The sequence below is a fragment of the Vulpes lagopus genome, chromosome 2 (assembly GCF_018345385.1).
Source record: "Vulpes lagopus strain Blue_001 chromosome 2, ASM1834538v1, whole genome shotgun sequence".
Taxonomy (NCBI): Eukaryota; Metazoa; Chordata; class Mammalia; order Carnivora; family Canidae; genus Vulpes; species Vulpes lagopus.
In genome coordinates this window covers 31,199,943-31,218,144 of record NC_054825.1, presented here as the reverse complement: position 1 = coordinate 31,218,144, position 18,202 = coordinate 31,199,943, and positions in this window count along the sequence as shown.

Genomic DNA, 18,202 nt, shown 5'->3' with positions numbered 1-18,202 from the left:
ATACATTGAGTTGAAGGTAATACCAGAACTAGAATGCAAGTCTTAATTCCTGGTCTGGTGGGGTTTTGTTTTTGGGGGGTTTTCTTAAAGCTTTATCTGACCACTTATGTTTTTAACCACCAGTAAAAAAAAATGTCTTTAAAATGTAGAAATTCGGGATCCCTGGGTGGTGCAGCGGTTTAGCGCCTGCCTTTGGCCCAGGGCGCGATCCTGGAGACCCGGGATCGAATCCCACATCGGGCTCCCAGTGCATGGAGCCTGCTTCTCCCTCTGCCTATGTCTCTGCCTCTCTCTCTCTCTCTCTGTGACTATCATAAATAAAGAAAAGTTAACAAAAAAAAAAAGTGTCGAAATTCTTTCCTTGACCTGATGCTTTGTAGTTCTTTCCCTTAAATCTACCACAAGCTCCTAAAAGGTTAAACCAATCTTGAATGCCTAGGATAAGTCCTCATTAGATCATGATGTATCATCCTTTTTATATGTTGCCAATTTACTAATATTTTATTAAGGATTTTTGCATCTGTGTTAAAGGTAGGTATTGAGCTGTAATTTTATTTTTGTACTATCTTTTGTTAGTTATCGATATCAGGGTTAATCTGGCTTCCTATAACACATTTGGGAGTATTTGATTTTTTATTTTCTAATAAAGAAAGATTGGTATTATTTCTTTCTTAAGTATTTGGTAGAATTAACCCATTAAAATATCCAGGCCTAAATTTTTCTTTGTGAGAAGGTTTTGCAATATCAATTTCCTCAAAAGATATAGGGCTATTTAGATTTGGTACTCTATCTGTGCCAGTATTGGTAAGGTGCACTTTTCAAGGAATTTGTCCACTTAATCTAAGTTTTAAAATTTTACTGATATGAGGTAATTCTTAACATTTTCTTATTATCCTTTTAAAGTCTAGAGGATATGGAATGATAGTCCCTCTTTTATTCTTGATACTGTAAATTTGTGTCTTCTCTCTCTTTCTCTCTCAGATAGATGTTTGTTAAATTTCATTGATTTTTCCAAGGAAACAGCTTTTGGTTAATTTTCCTATTGTTTGTTTTTTTACTTTTTTGCTTTCTGCTCAATATTATTTCCTTCCTTCTGCTTACTTTGGGTTCACTTTGCTCTTATCTAGCTTCCTAAGGTTGAAACTTTGGTGATTAATTTTATTCCTTTTATCTTTTCTAATATAAACATTTAAAGCTATGAATTTCCCCCAATTCAATGCTATAGTTGCATCTTCCAAATTTTGATGTTTTATTTTCATTATAATTTAGCTCAAAATATTTTCTAATGTCCCTTGTGGTTTTTTGTTTGAGCCATGGGTTATTTAAAGTGAGTCAATATCCAAATATTTGGAGATATAAAAATATATATCTTATTGTTATCAATTTCTAGTTTAATTCCATTATAGTCAGAAAGCAGACTCTGTATGACTTCAACTTTTTTAATTTATTGAGATTCATTTTATGACCCAGCTTATAATATATCATGGTGAGTGTACAAGATGCATTTAAAAGAATATGTATTCTGCAGTTGTTGGCTATATTGTCAATTAACTCAAGATGACTGATAATATTATTCTGATCTTCTACATCTTTAATTTTTGTCTAGTTCTATCAATTGCAGAGAGACGTATGTTCAAATGTCCAACCGTGGCTAAGAAATTTTCTAATTCTGGGACGCCTGGGTGGCTCAGCAGTTTAGCGCCTGCCTTCAGCCCAGGGAGTGGTCCTGGAGTCATGGGATCAAGTCCCACATCGGGGTCCCTGCATGGAGCCTGCTTCTCTCTCTCTGCCTGTGTCTCTGCCTCTCCGTGTGTGTCTCTCATGAATAAATAAAATCTTAAAAAAAAAAAGAAATTTTCTAATTCTTCTCTAATTCTGTCAATTTTTCTTTCATGTTCCCGAACCTCCATTTTTAGGCATGATTAAGCACATATACTTTAAACTGTTACATCTTTCTGATGAATCATGCCTTTTATCTCTAGTAAATAGTCTTTAAATACTTTTTTTTAAGACTTTATTTGTTTGAAAAAGAGAGAGAGAGAGAGAAAATATGAGCAAAATAGCAGGGGGAAGGGCAGAAGGAGAGGAAGAAGCAGACTCCCCACTGAACAGGGAGTCTGACACACCCCGATCCCAGGATCCCAGGATCACGACTGAGCCAAAGGCAGATACCCAACTGACTGAGCCACCTATGTGCCCCTTAATACTTTTTTTTAAAAAAGTAGTCTCCGTGCCCAGTATGGAGCACAATGTGGGGCCTGAACTCATGGCTTGAGATTGAGACCTGAGCTGAGATCTAGAGTCAGTTGCTTAACAGACTGAGCCACACAAGTAACCCGATACTCTGTAAATACTTTCATCTACTTATGGTACTTCTCTCTACTTGACATCTACTTTATCTGATGCTAATATAGCCATCTTATAATTCTTGTGCTCACTGTTTACTTAGCATAATTTCCCATCCATTTACTTTCTCTCTCTCTTTTTTTTAAGATTTTTATTTATTTATTCATGAGAGACACAGACAGGCACAGACAGAAGCAGGCCTCCCGCAGAGAGCCCAATGCAGGACTCAATCCTAGGACCCTGGGATCACACCCTGAGCCAAAGGCAAACGCTCAACCACTGAGCCACCCAGGCATCTCATCCATTTACTTTCAGCCTACTCACATCTTGATACTTCACTTATATCTCCGAGGTAAACCACACATGGTTAGATTTTTCTTTTTCTTTGATTCTGGCCATCTCTACCTTTAAATTGGAATATTTTGTCTATTTACACTTAATGTAATAATTAACATGGACAGGTTTAGGTCTAATATTTTACTATTTATTTGTTGTTTGTTCCCTCCATAGTTTGGTCTTCTATACCTCCTTTCCTGTCTATTTTCATTAATTGGATATACTTAAGGATTCCATATTTGTTTATTTATTGTCTATTTAGCCATACCTTTTTAAGGTCATTGTAGGAATTAAAATATACATTCTTAATTTTTTACAGTCTACTTAGAGTTAATGTTTTACTGCTTCTTCTAGAATGTAAGAAATTTACCATTTTATTCTCCTCTCAACTGACCCTTACTTTATGCTATAGTCGTTAAATATATAATATCTACATGTTCATGATATGAACATTCACAAGACAATGTTATAATTTTTGTACCAAACATTATATTTTTTAAAGATTTTATTTATTTGAGAGAAAGAGAGAGAGAGAGCATGAGCAGAAGGAGGGGCAGAAGGAGAAGCAGACTCCCTGCTGAGCGTGGAGCCCAACATGGGGCTCAATCCCAGGACCCCAGATGTGACAGCGATCTGGCTGTGACATCTGTCACCCCATTGATCGCCAGGGTTGATTCGGCTGATCTGGCTGGCTAGGCGGGTGTCCCCTTCCTCCCTCACTGCTCCATGTGCATCCCTCCTGAAGCTGCACGCTGGTCGATGAGGACGACCATCCCCGATACAGGAGGACCGTTCTTCGGTCAAGGGTATAGGAGTAGCTGCGCTCCCCTGCTAGAACCTCCAAACTAGCTATCAATCCCAGGACCCCGAGATCATGACCTGAGCCAAAGTCAAATGCTCAACTGACTGAGCCACCCAGGTGCCCCACATCAAATATTATCTTAGCAAATATTATTTTTTTATTTATTTTTATTTTTTTATTTTTTATTTTTTTTAATATTATTTTTTTAAAGATTTTATTTATTTATTCATGGGAGACACAGAGAGAGAGAGAGAGAGGCAGAGACACAGGCAGAGGGAGAAGCAGGCTCCATGCAGGGAGCCTGACGTGGGACTTGATCCCAGGTCTCCAGGATCAGGCCCTGGGCTGAAGGCGGCACTAAACCGCTGAGCCACCCGGGCTGCCCGGTAAATATTATTTTAAAGAAATTAAAAGGGAAAATAATATTATATTTACATATATTTTTCCATTTCTAGTGCTCTTTTTTCCTTCCTGAAGGATTGAGTTCTAATTTAATACCAGTTCTCTTTAGCTTGATGAACTTCCCTTAATATTGCTTGTAGTGCATTTTGGCTGGCAATAAATGTAAGTTTTTGCTTAATTAGAATATCTTTGTTTAACTTTCACTCTTAAAGGATGCTTTTGCTGGATATAGAAATCTAAGTTGACTTTATTTTTTGTACAGAACTTTAATATTCTTCTATTGATTCTGGCCTCCATTTCTTTTCTGATGGTCAGTGGGCATTCAAACTATCATATTCTTGTATGTAATATATCATTTTTTTCTGACTGCTTGCAATATTTGCTCTTTATCTTTGGCTCCAACAGTATAAGTACAGATGTGGTTTTATTTGTATTTGTTCTGCTTGAAGTCAGTTAATCTTCCTAAGTCTGTAATTTTATGTCTTAAACCAAATTTGCAGGAATTCTGGCCATTATTTCTTTAAATATTTTTTTTCTGCACTACAGTCCTCCTCTCTTCTAGGATGCTCTTAACACATATGCTATACTTTTTGGTATTATCCCTCACATCCTTGAATCTCTGTTCATTTTTTGGAGGGAGGGTCTTTTTTTTTCTGTGCTTCAGAGTAGATCATTTTTTTAAAAGATTTTATTTATTTATTCATGAGAGACACAGAGAGAGAGAGGTAGAGACATAGGCAGAGGGAGAAGCAGGCTCCTTGCAGGGAGCCCAATGTGGGACTCGATCCTGGAACTCCAAGATCACACCCTGGGCCAAAGGCAGATGCTCAATTGCTGAGCCACCCAGGTGTCCCTGGAGTAGATCATTTCTATTGATCTATAGTCAAGTTCCCTGACTCTTTCTGCTGTCATCTACAAAATACTTTCAACCCCAACCAGGAAATTTTTCAGTTCTAGAATTTCCATTTGGTTCTTTATTAATATTTCTATTTCTGTGCATATAGTTATTATTTTTTGTTTACTTTGAGTGTATCTTCTGTTACATCCTTGAGTAGTTATAATAGCTGTTTTAAAATGCTTAACTGCTCATTTCCAACATGTGGTAAATCTTGGGCATTAGTCTTCACTAGAATGCCTTTTCTCTTCATATGGGTCCCATTTTCCCATTCCCTCATATGCCTCATAATACTGGGCTGTACCCTAGACATTGTAAATGATACTTGTAGAGATTATGAATTCTATGTCTCTGAGAAATGTTTTTCTAAAGCAGGCAATTATTTTGGCTGGACTCAGACTGCAGCCTCTGTCATCCCCATTGTGGTAGGCAGCAGCAAAATTCTGGGCTGGCTGGAGTCTCCCTGCACAGGTATAGTTCAAGAGTTAGCAGAGGTTTGGGCACAGTTTGAAGCTTCCCTCTCCTTCCTTTCTGAGATAACCCCTCTCACTTCCCACCTACTGTATCCTTGGATTCTTCAAGACAGTCGGACTCTATATGATCTATCTGAGTTTTAGCTGCCTCACACGGCAAAAGGGGGCCTGCCCTCTGGCAAAAAGTTAGAAAACTGAGGGGGAAAAAAAAGAAAACTGAGAAACTCAGAGCTGTTCCTGTCTAAATGTTGACTCCGCTCCATTATCTGCCTGCTTTTTGTTGCTCCCTCATGCCTTTAGGTACTTGTTGTTTCTGTTTGTTATATCCAGAGCTTATTGTGCTACCTGCGGGAAGGTTGGTCCCATAGGAGCTACTTCTCTATTGTTGGAAGCTAAATCCACGAGCATCTTGAACCTGATGAAAACATAGATCAGCTGGACTGTTCCTTGAAGTGTCAGTCTGTAAGAAAACATCACAGGAATAAATCAGAAATATGGTGTCAATTAGCTCATTTTTCCGTGGGTTGCTTCTTTTATGAGATAAAATACAAATTGTTTCCTCTGTTGCTTAGGTAAACACAGTCCTCAAGTGGACATTTAAGAAATAAAAAAGTCCATTAGTACAGTTATGTGTCTAGGAATATATATATATATACACATATACATATATATGTACATACACATATGTGTGCATATATATGTATATGTATAGGTGTGTATATACATATACATATATATGAATTAAATTGAAAAAATGAAATTGTATTGAAAAATGAATATATATAAAATTCATTTTTTTTAAGTTGTATAATACCACATAGCACCTACTATATCAACTCTCCTCTACTGATGGAGGCTCACATTAAATTCTTCAGGTTAGGTGCATTTTTTTGCCCCTACAAAGTCATGCTACAATAAATTTTCTTGAATATATTTCTTTATGTAGTGGTATTATTTTTTCTGTAGAATACATTACAGAAAGTAGTATCTCTGGATTGAGGAATATGTGCATTTTAATACATATTGAAATAATACTTTCCAGAGATGCTATAGAAATTCACATTCCATATCCATATGGGTAATCTCACCAATATTTTTTATTTTTGCTAATCTAATGGATCAAAATGCTATGCTTTTATTGTGCTAATTTGTATTTACTTGAATACCAGTGAAGTTAAGAATCTTTTCATACCACTGATGATTTACACCTTTTTTCTGGAAGTACCTATTAATATGCTTTGTAAAATTTTCATTGGATTGTCTTTTTTTTCTTTTTTTGGTTTGTAGGAGTTAAGGTACATTAGCAACATTCATCCTTTGTCATGTACATTTGAAGTATTTAGTCTTTTGACTATGCTTATCATTTCTTTTGCTATATGAAAACATATTCATTTTTAAGAGGTGATATATGACAGGGTACCTGGGTGGCTCAGTAGGTAAAGCATCCAACTCTTGATTTCCACTCAGGTCATGATCTTGGGGTTGTGAGATCAAACCTGCATCAGGCTCTGCACTGGATGTGGAGCCTGTTTAAGATTCTCTCTCTCTCTCTCTCCTTCTTAGGAGGTGATCCTTAGGGTTTCTAAGTTTTATCTTTTGCATCAGAAAGTTTTCTTTACTTGATGATCTTAAAAATAATTCCTTACATTTGTATCTAATATTTTTATTTTTCACATTTAGACTCTCAGTCCATCTGGAGTTTATTTTTGCATATGATGTGGGATAGAAGTATCATCATATTTTCTTCCAGATGGATAGTCAATTCTGCCAACATCATATATTAAGTAAGCCATCCTTCTCTCTCTAAATGAAATGTTATCATTATGTTAAGTCCTTGTTTGAATTTGTTTCTGGACTCTTTATTATTATTACTTTACTTGTATTGCTTATTCCTATGCTATATATATGGTTTTATCATAACAGCATTACAATAATGTATCTATCTGGCATACCAGGTAGAAATTGTCATTTAGCTAGTAACATGGATAGCAAATACAAGCTTAAACAAGAAATAAGTTTATTTCTAATATTAAAAGAAGTCTAGTATAATAAGGCCAGTGTTAGCATAGTGGCACCATGCTCATTCTTCCATTATTCTGCTCAGCCATCCTCAACCTCAGGATCTTCTTGTGCTCCAGAATAGCTGCTGAAGCTCCAGCTTACATCCCTTTTTTCCAGGAAACAAACAGAGTGGGCAGGGCCAGAATGGTACATGCCAGCTGTCTGATTTCGTTTTTAAGGATTTTTCTGGAAGTCCCAACTAAAAAGTTTATACCTCTATCTGTAAGGGAAGCAGAGATATGAAGTCTTTTAGTTGCTGGATATCAGGTATGAACTTAGTCTCAGCCACATCTAGGAAGGTAAACCCTCCCTTCCCCTATATTTTTTAAATTTGTTTTTGTTACTCTCAGACATTTATGTTTTTTAATTAATAGACTATTTTTTACTACAGTTTATTTTGATTTATAGAAAACTTGAGTGGATAGTACAGAGAATTTGCATATACCTCCTTCCTATATTCATTCCTACACAGTTTCCTCTTTCATCAACCTCTTCTATTAGTGTGGCGCATTTATCACAATTAGTTGACCACAGTGATATGTTACTATTAACTGAAGTCTGTAGTTTACATTAAGGTTCTCTGTATTGTCATTTCTATGGGTTTTGACAAATACATAATGTCATGTGTCCACCATCACAGTATCATACAGAATCATTTTACCACACTAAAAATTCAGTTTCACTTATTCAACCCTCTCTCAATATCCCTGAACTTCTGACAACCACTATTCTTACTACCATCTCCACAGTTTGCTCTTTCCCAAATGTCATAGAGTACATAGTCTTTTCACACTAGAAAAGCTTTGTAAGAAACTGCCAAACTGTCTTCAAAGTGGCTGTACCATTTACTCTCAGCAATGAATGGGAGTTCCTGTTACTCTGTATCCTGACAGATATTGGTGTTATCAGTGTTTTAGATTTTAGGCATTCTCATAGTTTTGGAGCAGTGTTTCATTCTTCCTTTAATTTGTAGTTCCCTAGTGATAAATGATGTTGAATATCTATTCATACATTTATTTGACATCTGTATATCTTCTTTGGTGAGATTTCTGTTAAGATATTTTACCCACTTTTTAATTGGATTGCTTCTTTTTTTATTGTTGGTTTTAAGAGTTCTTTGTATATTTTATATTCAAGGCCTTTATCAGACACGTGCTTTGCAAATATTTTCTCCTATTCTATGGCTTGTATTTTCATTCTTTGAACATTATCTTTCACAGAAATGAAATTTCTTATTTTAATAAGGCCAATTGATCAATTTTTTTCTTTCATGGATTGTGTTTCTGGTGTGGTGTCTATAAAGTAAGAGCCAAACCCACAGTGACCTAGATTTTCTCCTATATTATCTTCTAGAAATTTTATAGTTTTGTGTTTTACAGTTAGGTCTATGACTCATTTAGAGTTAATTTCTGTGAAAGCTATAATTTCTGTGTCTAAATTCTTTTCTTTTTTCTTTCTTTTGTTTTTCATATGGATGTCCAACTTTCCAGCACCATTCTTTCTCCAACTTTTCATATGGATGTCCAACTTTCCAGCACCATTCCTTCTCCATTGACTTGCCTTTTCTCCTTTGTCAGAAAGATCAGTTAACTATATTTGTATGGATTTATGCCTGAGATCTCTATTCTGTTTCATTGATCTATTGGTCTATGTTTTATCGATACCACACTGTCTTGATTACTGTAGCTTTAGAGTAAGTCTTAAATTTGTGTAATGTCAGACCTCCAACTTAGTTCTTCAGCATTGAGTTGGCTGTTTGGAGCCATTTGCCTTTCTATATAAACTTCAGGATTGGGCAGCCCTGGGTGGCTCAGCGGTTTAGCGCCGCCTTCAGCCCCCAGAGCATGATCCTGGAGACCCAGCATCAAGTCCCACATCAGGCTCCCTGCATGGAGCCTGCTTCTCCCTCTGCCTGTGTCTCTGCCTCTCTCTCTCTCATGAATAAATAAATAAAATCTTAAAAAAAAAAAGAAAATTTTAGGATTAGTTTATTGATATATACAAAATAACCTCCTGGGATTTTGATTGGGATTAAACAATTCTTAGATCAAGTTGGGAAGAATTGACATTTAACAATATTGAGTCTTCCTATCTATGAATATGGAATATTCTTCCATTCATTTAGATCTTTGATTTCTTTCATTAGAGTTTTATCGTTTTCCTCATATAGATTCTGTGTATATTATGTTAAAAATACCTAAGTATTTCTTTTTTTCTAACCTAACATAAATGGTATTATTTTTTAATTTCAAATTCCAATTGTTCATTGCTGCTACTTGGGAAAGTGATTGACTTTTGTATGTTAACCTTGTTATCTTGCAATCTTGCCATGATGATTTACTATTCCCAGGAAGGTTTGTTCATTTATTTGCTTTATCAATTCCTTGGCATTTTCTACATAGACAATCCAGTCATCTGTGAGCAAAGACAGTTTGAGTTCTTTTTTTTTTTTAAGATTTTATTTATTCATGAAAGACACAGAGAGAAAGAGGCGGAGACATAGGCAGAGGGAGAAGCAGGCTCCTCACAGGGAGGCTGATGCAGGACTCAATCCCTGGACCCTAGGATCATGTCCTGAGGCAAAGGCAGATGCTCAACTGCTGAGCCACCCAGGCATCCTGACAGTTTGATTTCTTCCTTGCCAATTCATATATCTTTTATTTCATTTTCTTGTCTTTTTATATTAGCTAGGACTTCTGGTACAATTTTGGGCTTTTTTTTTTAAAGGTTTTATTTTTAAGTATTCTCTACACCAGCCATGGGGCTTTAATTCACAACCCCAACATCAAGAGTCTCATGCTCTACCAGCTGAGCCAGCCAGCTGCCCCTCCAGCACAATTTTGAATTGTAGCAGTGGTTAGAGTGGACATCCTTGCCTTGTTCCCAATTTTAGAGGGAAAGCATCTGTTTTCTCACATTAAGAATGATTCTAACCTTATGTTTCTATAGGTGTTCTTTATCAAGCTGATGAAGCTCCCCTCCAATCTTGGTTTGCTGAGAATTTTTATAGTGAATGGGTATTGGATTTTGTCAAATTCTCTTTCTGCATCTATTGATATGATCATATGGTTTTTCTTCTTTAACCTGTTGATGAGATGGATTACATTAATTGCTTTTTGAATATTGATATAGCCTTATCTGAAATAAATCCCATTTGGTTGTGGTATATAATTCATTTTATATATTGTTGGATTTGTTTTGCTAATATTTTGTTAAGGATTTTTGCATCTATAATTATGAGAGATGATCATTTCTGGGTTTTCCATTCTTGTAACGTATTTATCTGGTCTTGGTATTAGGGTAAAGCTGGCCTCACAGAATGAGTTAAGAAGTGTTTCTCCTGATTCTATTTTCTGGAAGAGATTTTAGAGAATTGATATCATTTCTTCTTGAAATGTTTGATAGAATTCATCAGTAAGCCCATCTGGGCCTGGTACTTTCTGTTTTGGAAAGTTACTGATTATCAATTCAATATCATTGCTAGACAGAGGCCTCTGTTTCTCCTTTCGTGGGTTCCAGTAGTTTGTATTGCAAGAAATTAATCTGTTTCATCTAAATTATCAATTTTGTGGGCATAGAGTTCATAATACTTTTTTATTATCATTTTAATGTTCAGTAAAGATGACTCTTCTTTCATTTCTGATATTAGTTATTTGTGTCTTTTCTCCTTTTTTCTCAGTTAACCTGGCAAGAGGTTTATCATTCTTACTGATTTTTTTTTCTAAGAACCAGCTTTTGGTTTCATTGACTTTTCTTTATTGTTTTCCTGTTTTCAATTTCATTTATTTCTGCACCGATTATTATTTATTTCCTTCTGCTTGATTTAAGCTTATAGTCCTCTTCTTTCTTTAGTTTCCTAAAGTAGTAGCTTATATTAATGATTTTATATCTTTCTTTTCTAATATACATACAATGCTATATATTTCACTCTAAGCACTATTTCACTGCATCGCACAAATTTTGATAAATTCTACCTTTATTTTCATTTAATTCAAAGTATTTTTTTAATTTCTCTTGACACTTCTTTTTTGACCCCTGTATTATTTAGAAGTGTGTTATTTAATCTCCAATTATTTTGGAATTTCCAACTGTCTTTCTGTTTTGGGTTCTGGTTTATTTCCATTGTGGTCTGACAGCATACATTATATGACTTCTACCCTTTTAAATTTGCTGAGATATGTTTGTTTTCTTTCAGTCATGGAGTGGAGCTCCTGGATAGCGCAGTTTCTTTTTTGAACACTTTGAAATATTCATATATTAAGTAAATGTATAGTTTATACACAGATATACTAAATCAACATATAGGTTGAAACAAATCAGATCTTTTCTTTTATTTGATTCTAGGGTAAACAAATGGCGACAGGGACCAAAAAATTATGAAAAGTTATGAGACAAAAAATTTATGTTGAATAAATTCTTTTATATGATGTGGGAAATACAATATAATATTTAATGAAAAAACTTAACAGAAATCCATTTAAAATACAGTGTATGTATTGTCTAAAAACATAAGCTCCATAGTCAGATCTAGGTTTGAATTCCAGTCCCCTACTTACTACTGTGTGACTTTGGACAAATTCTTTACCTCTCTGTTCCTCAGTTTCTTTTATTATTAAGTAGAAACAATAATGTTTCTACCTCATAGGATTGTTATAAAATTGCTTCAATATCTGAAAAGGGTTAAAAACTGTGCTTGTCTTGGTAGGTATTCAAAATATATTAATTAAATTATTAATTAATAATGATAGTTAACTATCATTATTCATAAATATATCTAAAAGATATTTTTAGTAGGGCCACTTGGCTGGCAAGTATGAAACTCTTGATCTTGAGGTCATGAGCTCTATGCCCAATTTTGGGCATAAAGCTCATCAAATATTTATATTTATATATACATGATTGATCAATATATCACAAAAAAGAGCCTGAAAGGAAATATATATAAATATGTGGAGGTAAGATTATGAATACTTCTCTTCTTTTAATTCTCCTGATAAAAAATGTATTAATTTTATCATAGGAAATAAACATTATTTTTTAAAAGGGAGCTTATTCTATCTGCCAGTGAAGAAAAACTTCTGATGTAGCCATAAATCACCTCGGCCGGGGTTCCACATGGCCTAGTTTAAGACCCACTGCCCTATCACATGTCACACACATACTCAACAGCCCTCTTTGAGGGGCTGCTCTCATCTTCTTTTCTCACTCTTCCTCTCAAGGGGTCCGAGGCTTCGAAGAGGCTGGCTATGTAGGCGGGCCCAGATTTCCATGTGGGCCATGCTAATCTTGGTAAATGGGTAAGAAATCTGAGCTTCCACTCTTGGGTAGTCTGCTGACTGTGTTGGGAGGGGTGCATGTGGGGGAATTCTCTACAAGTTATGAGGGGGCTGTTGCCTCCTGGAATCTTCTCTGGAGGGAGGATCTTTTCCCTCTTAGCCTCTCACTCTTCTGCCTCCCTCCACCAGCAGTTGGACTTGGGTCCTGAGTGCAGAACTCAGGTCACATAGCTTGGGGCTATTCATTTCGTGGGAACATAATCTCCTCCTCGTCTGACACTGTCTACCTTTCAGTGTCCTTTAAGTCCACACTATGACTCACTTCATCAAAAGCTCCATTTATATTTAGGTTTTCTGCAAGTTCCTACCACCCCTCTTCTTCTGTGACTTCCATTGGCTTAGGGCCACTTTCCTTTCCAAGTCTGGCCAAGCGGCAGACGTCCCTCAACTATCAATCAATCCAATATTATATCATATTTATAATAGAGAGAAAGAATATATATATTTTAAAATCTTATGTTTGTATATCCTTTTAATAGTCTTGGTTATTTATTTATTTATTTATTTATTTATTTATTTATTTATTTTTAAAGATTTTATTTATTTATTCATGAGAGACACACACACACACACAGAGGCAGAGACACAGGCAAACCACTGAAGCACCCAGGGATCCCCTGTTTTTTATCATTCTAAGAAGTTCTCAGGGCATCTGGGTGGCTCAGTGGTTGAGCGTCATGCTTCCGGGGTCCTGGGATCGAGTCCCACGTCGGGCTCCCTGCATGGAGCCTGCTTCTCCCTCTGCCTGTGTCTCTGCCACTTTCTCTCTCTGTCTCTCATGAATAAATAAATAAAATCTTTAAAAGCTAAAAAAAAAAAAAAAAAGGAATTCTCAGTCACTAAAAACCACACATACATACATTGAGCTTGGCTCCCGAAATTGTAACTGTCCTCCTCAAAGTTGTTCAAGCCCCCGAGGAACTGAATGGAACAGGGCCCCTAGTTTCACTGCCTGTGGAGCTCAGCAGGGTGTCCACAGACCTTCTGACAGGGACACTTCCCCTTTGGGGCCTGCACCTCCCCCGGGCTGCAAAGTCGGCCTCCGGCAGCTGCCTCTCCCGCCTTCACTTGACCACAGCTTTGCTCAACTACTTCTCCTTCCTAGTTCTTGAAACAGTTCGCTCTTCTCTGCTTCTTACTGGCTGTCCCTCTACCTGCTTCTTTTCTCCCATAACCTCCCCCTACCACTGCCTTCATCACCAGGCAGGCCCCAGGTTAGAAAAGTCTGCCCTTTCTGCCTTTCCTTTCTCCTCCCTTCCATTGACACTGTCCATGCAGACTTCCCTCACTTGTCCCCACAGCCTCACTATTTCCTTTCTAGCATGTTGTTGTTGTTATTTTACCTTTTCACATCAAACTAATACATACATATGAGGAAAGAGCAGGTAGGTAAACCCCAGTTAAGGTTCTAGGTAGGGGGCTTGATCTTCCTGGGTATCGACTGTCTGGGCTGGCTTAAAGACACAGGAAGAAGACCTGAAAACTCCACTCCAGCTCTTTAATTGTTCCTGTCTCCCCAGAGAAATATGTATTTCTGTTTTGTTTAGATTTTATTTATTTATTCATGAGAGACACAGAGAGAGAGAGAGAGGCAGAGACACAGGCAGAGGGAGAAGCAGGCTCCATGCAGGGAGCCGGACGTGGGACTCGATCCCAAGACCCTGGGATCACAACCTGAGCCAAAGGCAGACACTCAACCACTGAGCCACCCAGGCATCCAAGGAAATATGTTCTTAGGGCAAAAAATGAAACTTATGAATTTGATGCTAAGAACATTTTGAGGTCCATGGAGCAATGTAATATTCCCTCACATTAAATTTATCTGGATAGATTAAAATTCAGGAAACTCTCAGAAAAAAAAAAAAAGGAATGAATAGTCACTGCAGAAAAATTAAAATATAAAGAAGTCAAAAGGCAAAGATAAAAACAAGCTGCAGTCTCCTCAGTCCACAATAGCATTATAGGAATGCAATGCTTGCAGGGTTTCCTGATGCCCATATGGAACACAGGGCCCTGGACCCTCATCTACAATTCCAGAAAGTGAAAACCTCTGGAAACACAAGGTTGTTGTATTTTGTTTTTGTTTTCTAAGTTGCAACAGATTTATTTGGCTACACAACCTGATCCAAACTGATGTGACATTATTTAGAGTCTTTATCCCACTTAGAGTGAATATTCATGCTTCATTGCAGCAATTTTAGTGGGTTTGATTGTAAGATGCTGCCTCAGACACATTGAGGGTATTCTATAATTGTTCACCTTTGTAAAATTGGAGAAATTCTGAATTGCGAAAGGTATCTGACCCTCAAGGATCAGGATGGTGGGCCTGAAGACTTAAAAGTAGTGATAACAACAACAACAACAACAACAACAACAACTGCCACTTGGCATCTACTCCTTCCAGTACTGCTCAGCACTTTGTATATATTAGCTAATTAAATCCTTATACATCTCCACAAAGTAGGTACTATTATCTTCATTTCTATTTTATACACAAGCAAAGAAATTACATTGTGCTTACTGTGTTATTGCTTGCTTTTTGCACTTAATAATATGTCTTAAACATCTTTCATTTCAGTGAATATTAACCTACAGCCTTATCATTAGTGATTGCTTTATTGTCCTATTGTGTGACTGTGTTTTTAGCCAGTTTCCTATTGTTGGGCAGAGGTTGTGTTCACACTCTCCTTTTTGATACATTTCTCTCAGAGATCTTTGAGTAGAGGCCTGTCAGTTGTCCCTCTCAAACTTTTGATTCTGAGAGGCCAGTATATCCCAGTCCTTGCTTACTGGCTCTTTATAGGAAAACTCATCCTGCTTCTTGACCATCTCCTTTTATATTTTTTATTTTTTTATTTTTTTCCTTTTATATTTTTTAATTTTTGTTATTCTAACATAAATGTTCTCATCTCTATATCTCTATCTAATTCCCTGGCATTTGAGAAATCCAATCTTTTTTTTTTTTTAAGATTTTATTTATTCATGAGAGACAGAGAGAGAGAGAGGCAGAGACACAGGCAGAGGGAGAAGCAGGCTCCCTGTAGGGAGCCCGATGTGGAACTCGATCCCAGGACTCTGGGATCACACCCTGAGCTGAAGGCAGATATTCAACCACTGAGCCACCCAGGCATCCCTTGAGAAATCCATTCTGCCATTTTGGGGGCAGGATCTGAAATGGCAGATATCTCTCACTTCATCAGCATGGCCTCTTTTGCTTCCTGCCCTTACCTGACCTACTTCCCTCTCTGTTTCAAAAGGCTAGCATATCATCTTTGTGATGACATTTCTTAAGTCTATATTCCTATGGCCTGATTGCTAAAAATGTAGTCAACTGGATCCTTTTTTTATGTCATTTAATCTTGATTCTATTCCCACAATTGTCCCTAAAATTCTCTTATGGCACCTGTATTGGTTTCCTGTGGCTGCTGTGACAAATGACCACAAACTGGTGGCTTAAAACAAAAGGAATTATTCTTCACGGTTCAGAGGGCCAAGTGTAAAAATCAAGGTGCACGCGGAGTCAAAAATCAAGTTTTGGCAGAGCCACACTCCCTCTGACCGCCTAGTGGAAAATCATCCCTTCCCACTCTAGCATCTGGTGATGGCAGGTGTTAACTTGATGGCTGGGTAACCCAAGTTGCAGTCTTAATCTTGGATTTCTCTTCTTCTCCTCTGTGTGTTTTATGAGGTCACTTGTCATTGGATTTAGGGTCCACCCAGATAATCCAGGATTATTTCCTCTTGACATTACATCTGTGAAGACCCTTTCTCCAAATCTGGTCACATTCACAAGTTCTAGGGGTCAACACATGGACAAACCTTTCAGGAAGCCACTACTGAATCCACCACAGCATCACTCTTCCCAAGTCTAGGAATTGATTCTTTTCTTTTCACACTTTCCAAGGAGGTTTTCTTACTTTCCCAGCTCCCACCCAGGAGAGTCCATACACCTTGGGGATCTTTTAGTCATGTGGAGCTCACAGGAGTAAACAATGGTCATGAGAAAAATGATTCTTTTCTTCTGCTGATCCATAAAAGAATCCCAAATCAGTCCTTTAACATACATTAAATATATCTTCTTTAGCAAATTGAGTGTTTTTACTTATGCTAAAATGAGGTATAGCTTTCTTTATCTCAAGGACCAGGTTAAATCTCAAGAAGAAAGGAATGACTTCTTGAGTGCCCAGAATATAGTAAGTGCTGTTCTATTATGTCACTTAACTTTCATAACACCTCTGAGTCTTAAAGTCCATTTTCTTTACTATAAAGAATAGAAAATTGAGGCTCAGGATCCCTGGGTGGCGCAGCGGTTTGGCGCCTGCCTTTGGCCCAGGGCGCGATCCTGGAGACCCAGGATCGAATCCCACGTCGGGCTCCCGGTGCATGGAGCCTGCTTCTCCCTCTGCCTGTGTCTCTGCCTCTCTCTCTCTCTGTGTGTGTGTGTGACTATCATAAATAAATAAAAATTAAAAAAAAAGAAAAGAAAAGAAAATTGAGGCTCAGAGAGGTTAAGTAACTTGTTAAAAATCACACAGTACCTAGCAGGACCCAGTTCTGTCAAACCCAACGGACTTTAGATCTTGCCTCTACACCAAAATGACTTTTGGATTTTTAAAAGCAAGTGTGGCACACGAATAATAAATAACTCAAAGGTCACTAATAATAGCAACAAGACCAAAAGCTTGGTCTCAACTGCCAGTTCATTGCTCTTTCCCCCACAGCACACTCTCCATTCAAACAGACGGCATCATTTGAACTGAGAGAAAGACACACACCCTGACTGAGCTCAGAAATAGCCTGAACGTTGGAGTTGGAGTCTGAGTCTATCCCAGCTTCACTGATTGGTGTCAGTTGCTTCTGGACCAATCACTTAGCACCTCTGAAGTTCAACTCCCTTATCTGTAAAATGGATAATTGACACCCACATCTTTGCATTGTTGTGAGCTAATGTACATGGTATGAAGGTGTTACCCAAATGGTAGCTATGACAACTATATATGATGCAATCTGATGTTTCTTTAAAATTAGACATCATTTTTTATTATAAAAAACAAAGTAATTCATACTTATGGTAAAGAATACAAAGTAACAACTCTCTGCTCCCAAAAGAACCCAGTCCTACTTCCTGGGGTAGCTGTCGTCAGCAGTCTCTTCTGTAAGATTCCACAAATATTCCATGCGTTTGAAAGTCTATACCCATTTATTACACAAATAGGCTTGTACAAGTTCACTGTTTCCTTTTTACTAAATCATTGTCCCAGGTGACTTCTGCAGGAAGCAGACTCTGAGATGGACGTCAGTGTGCAGAATGCTTACTCGGTGGTAGAACTAACCCCTGTGGAAAGGAGGGAAGGAGCAGGAGTGGGCAGGAGAGGTCAAGGTCTCAGACAGCCTCAGCCAGCCCCAGAGAGTTTGGGAGTTACACCCTCCACCCCCACCCCCACTCCACTCCCAAAGAGCCAGCCAGGGAAGGCAGCTCTCTGCAATTGAGTCAATCTCTGAAAGGCATGACACCAGAGGGCTGTCTACCAACAGCACCCCCTGCCTCTGG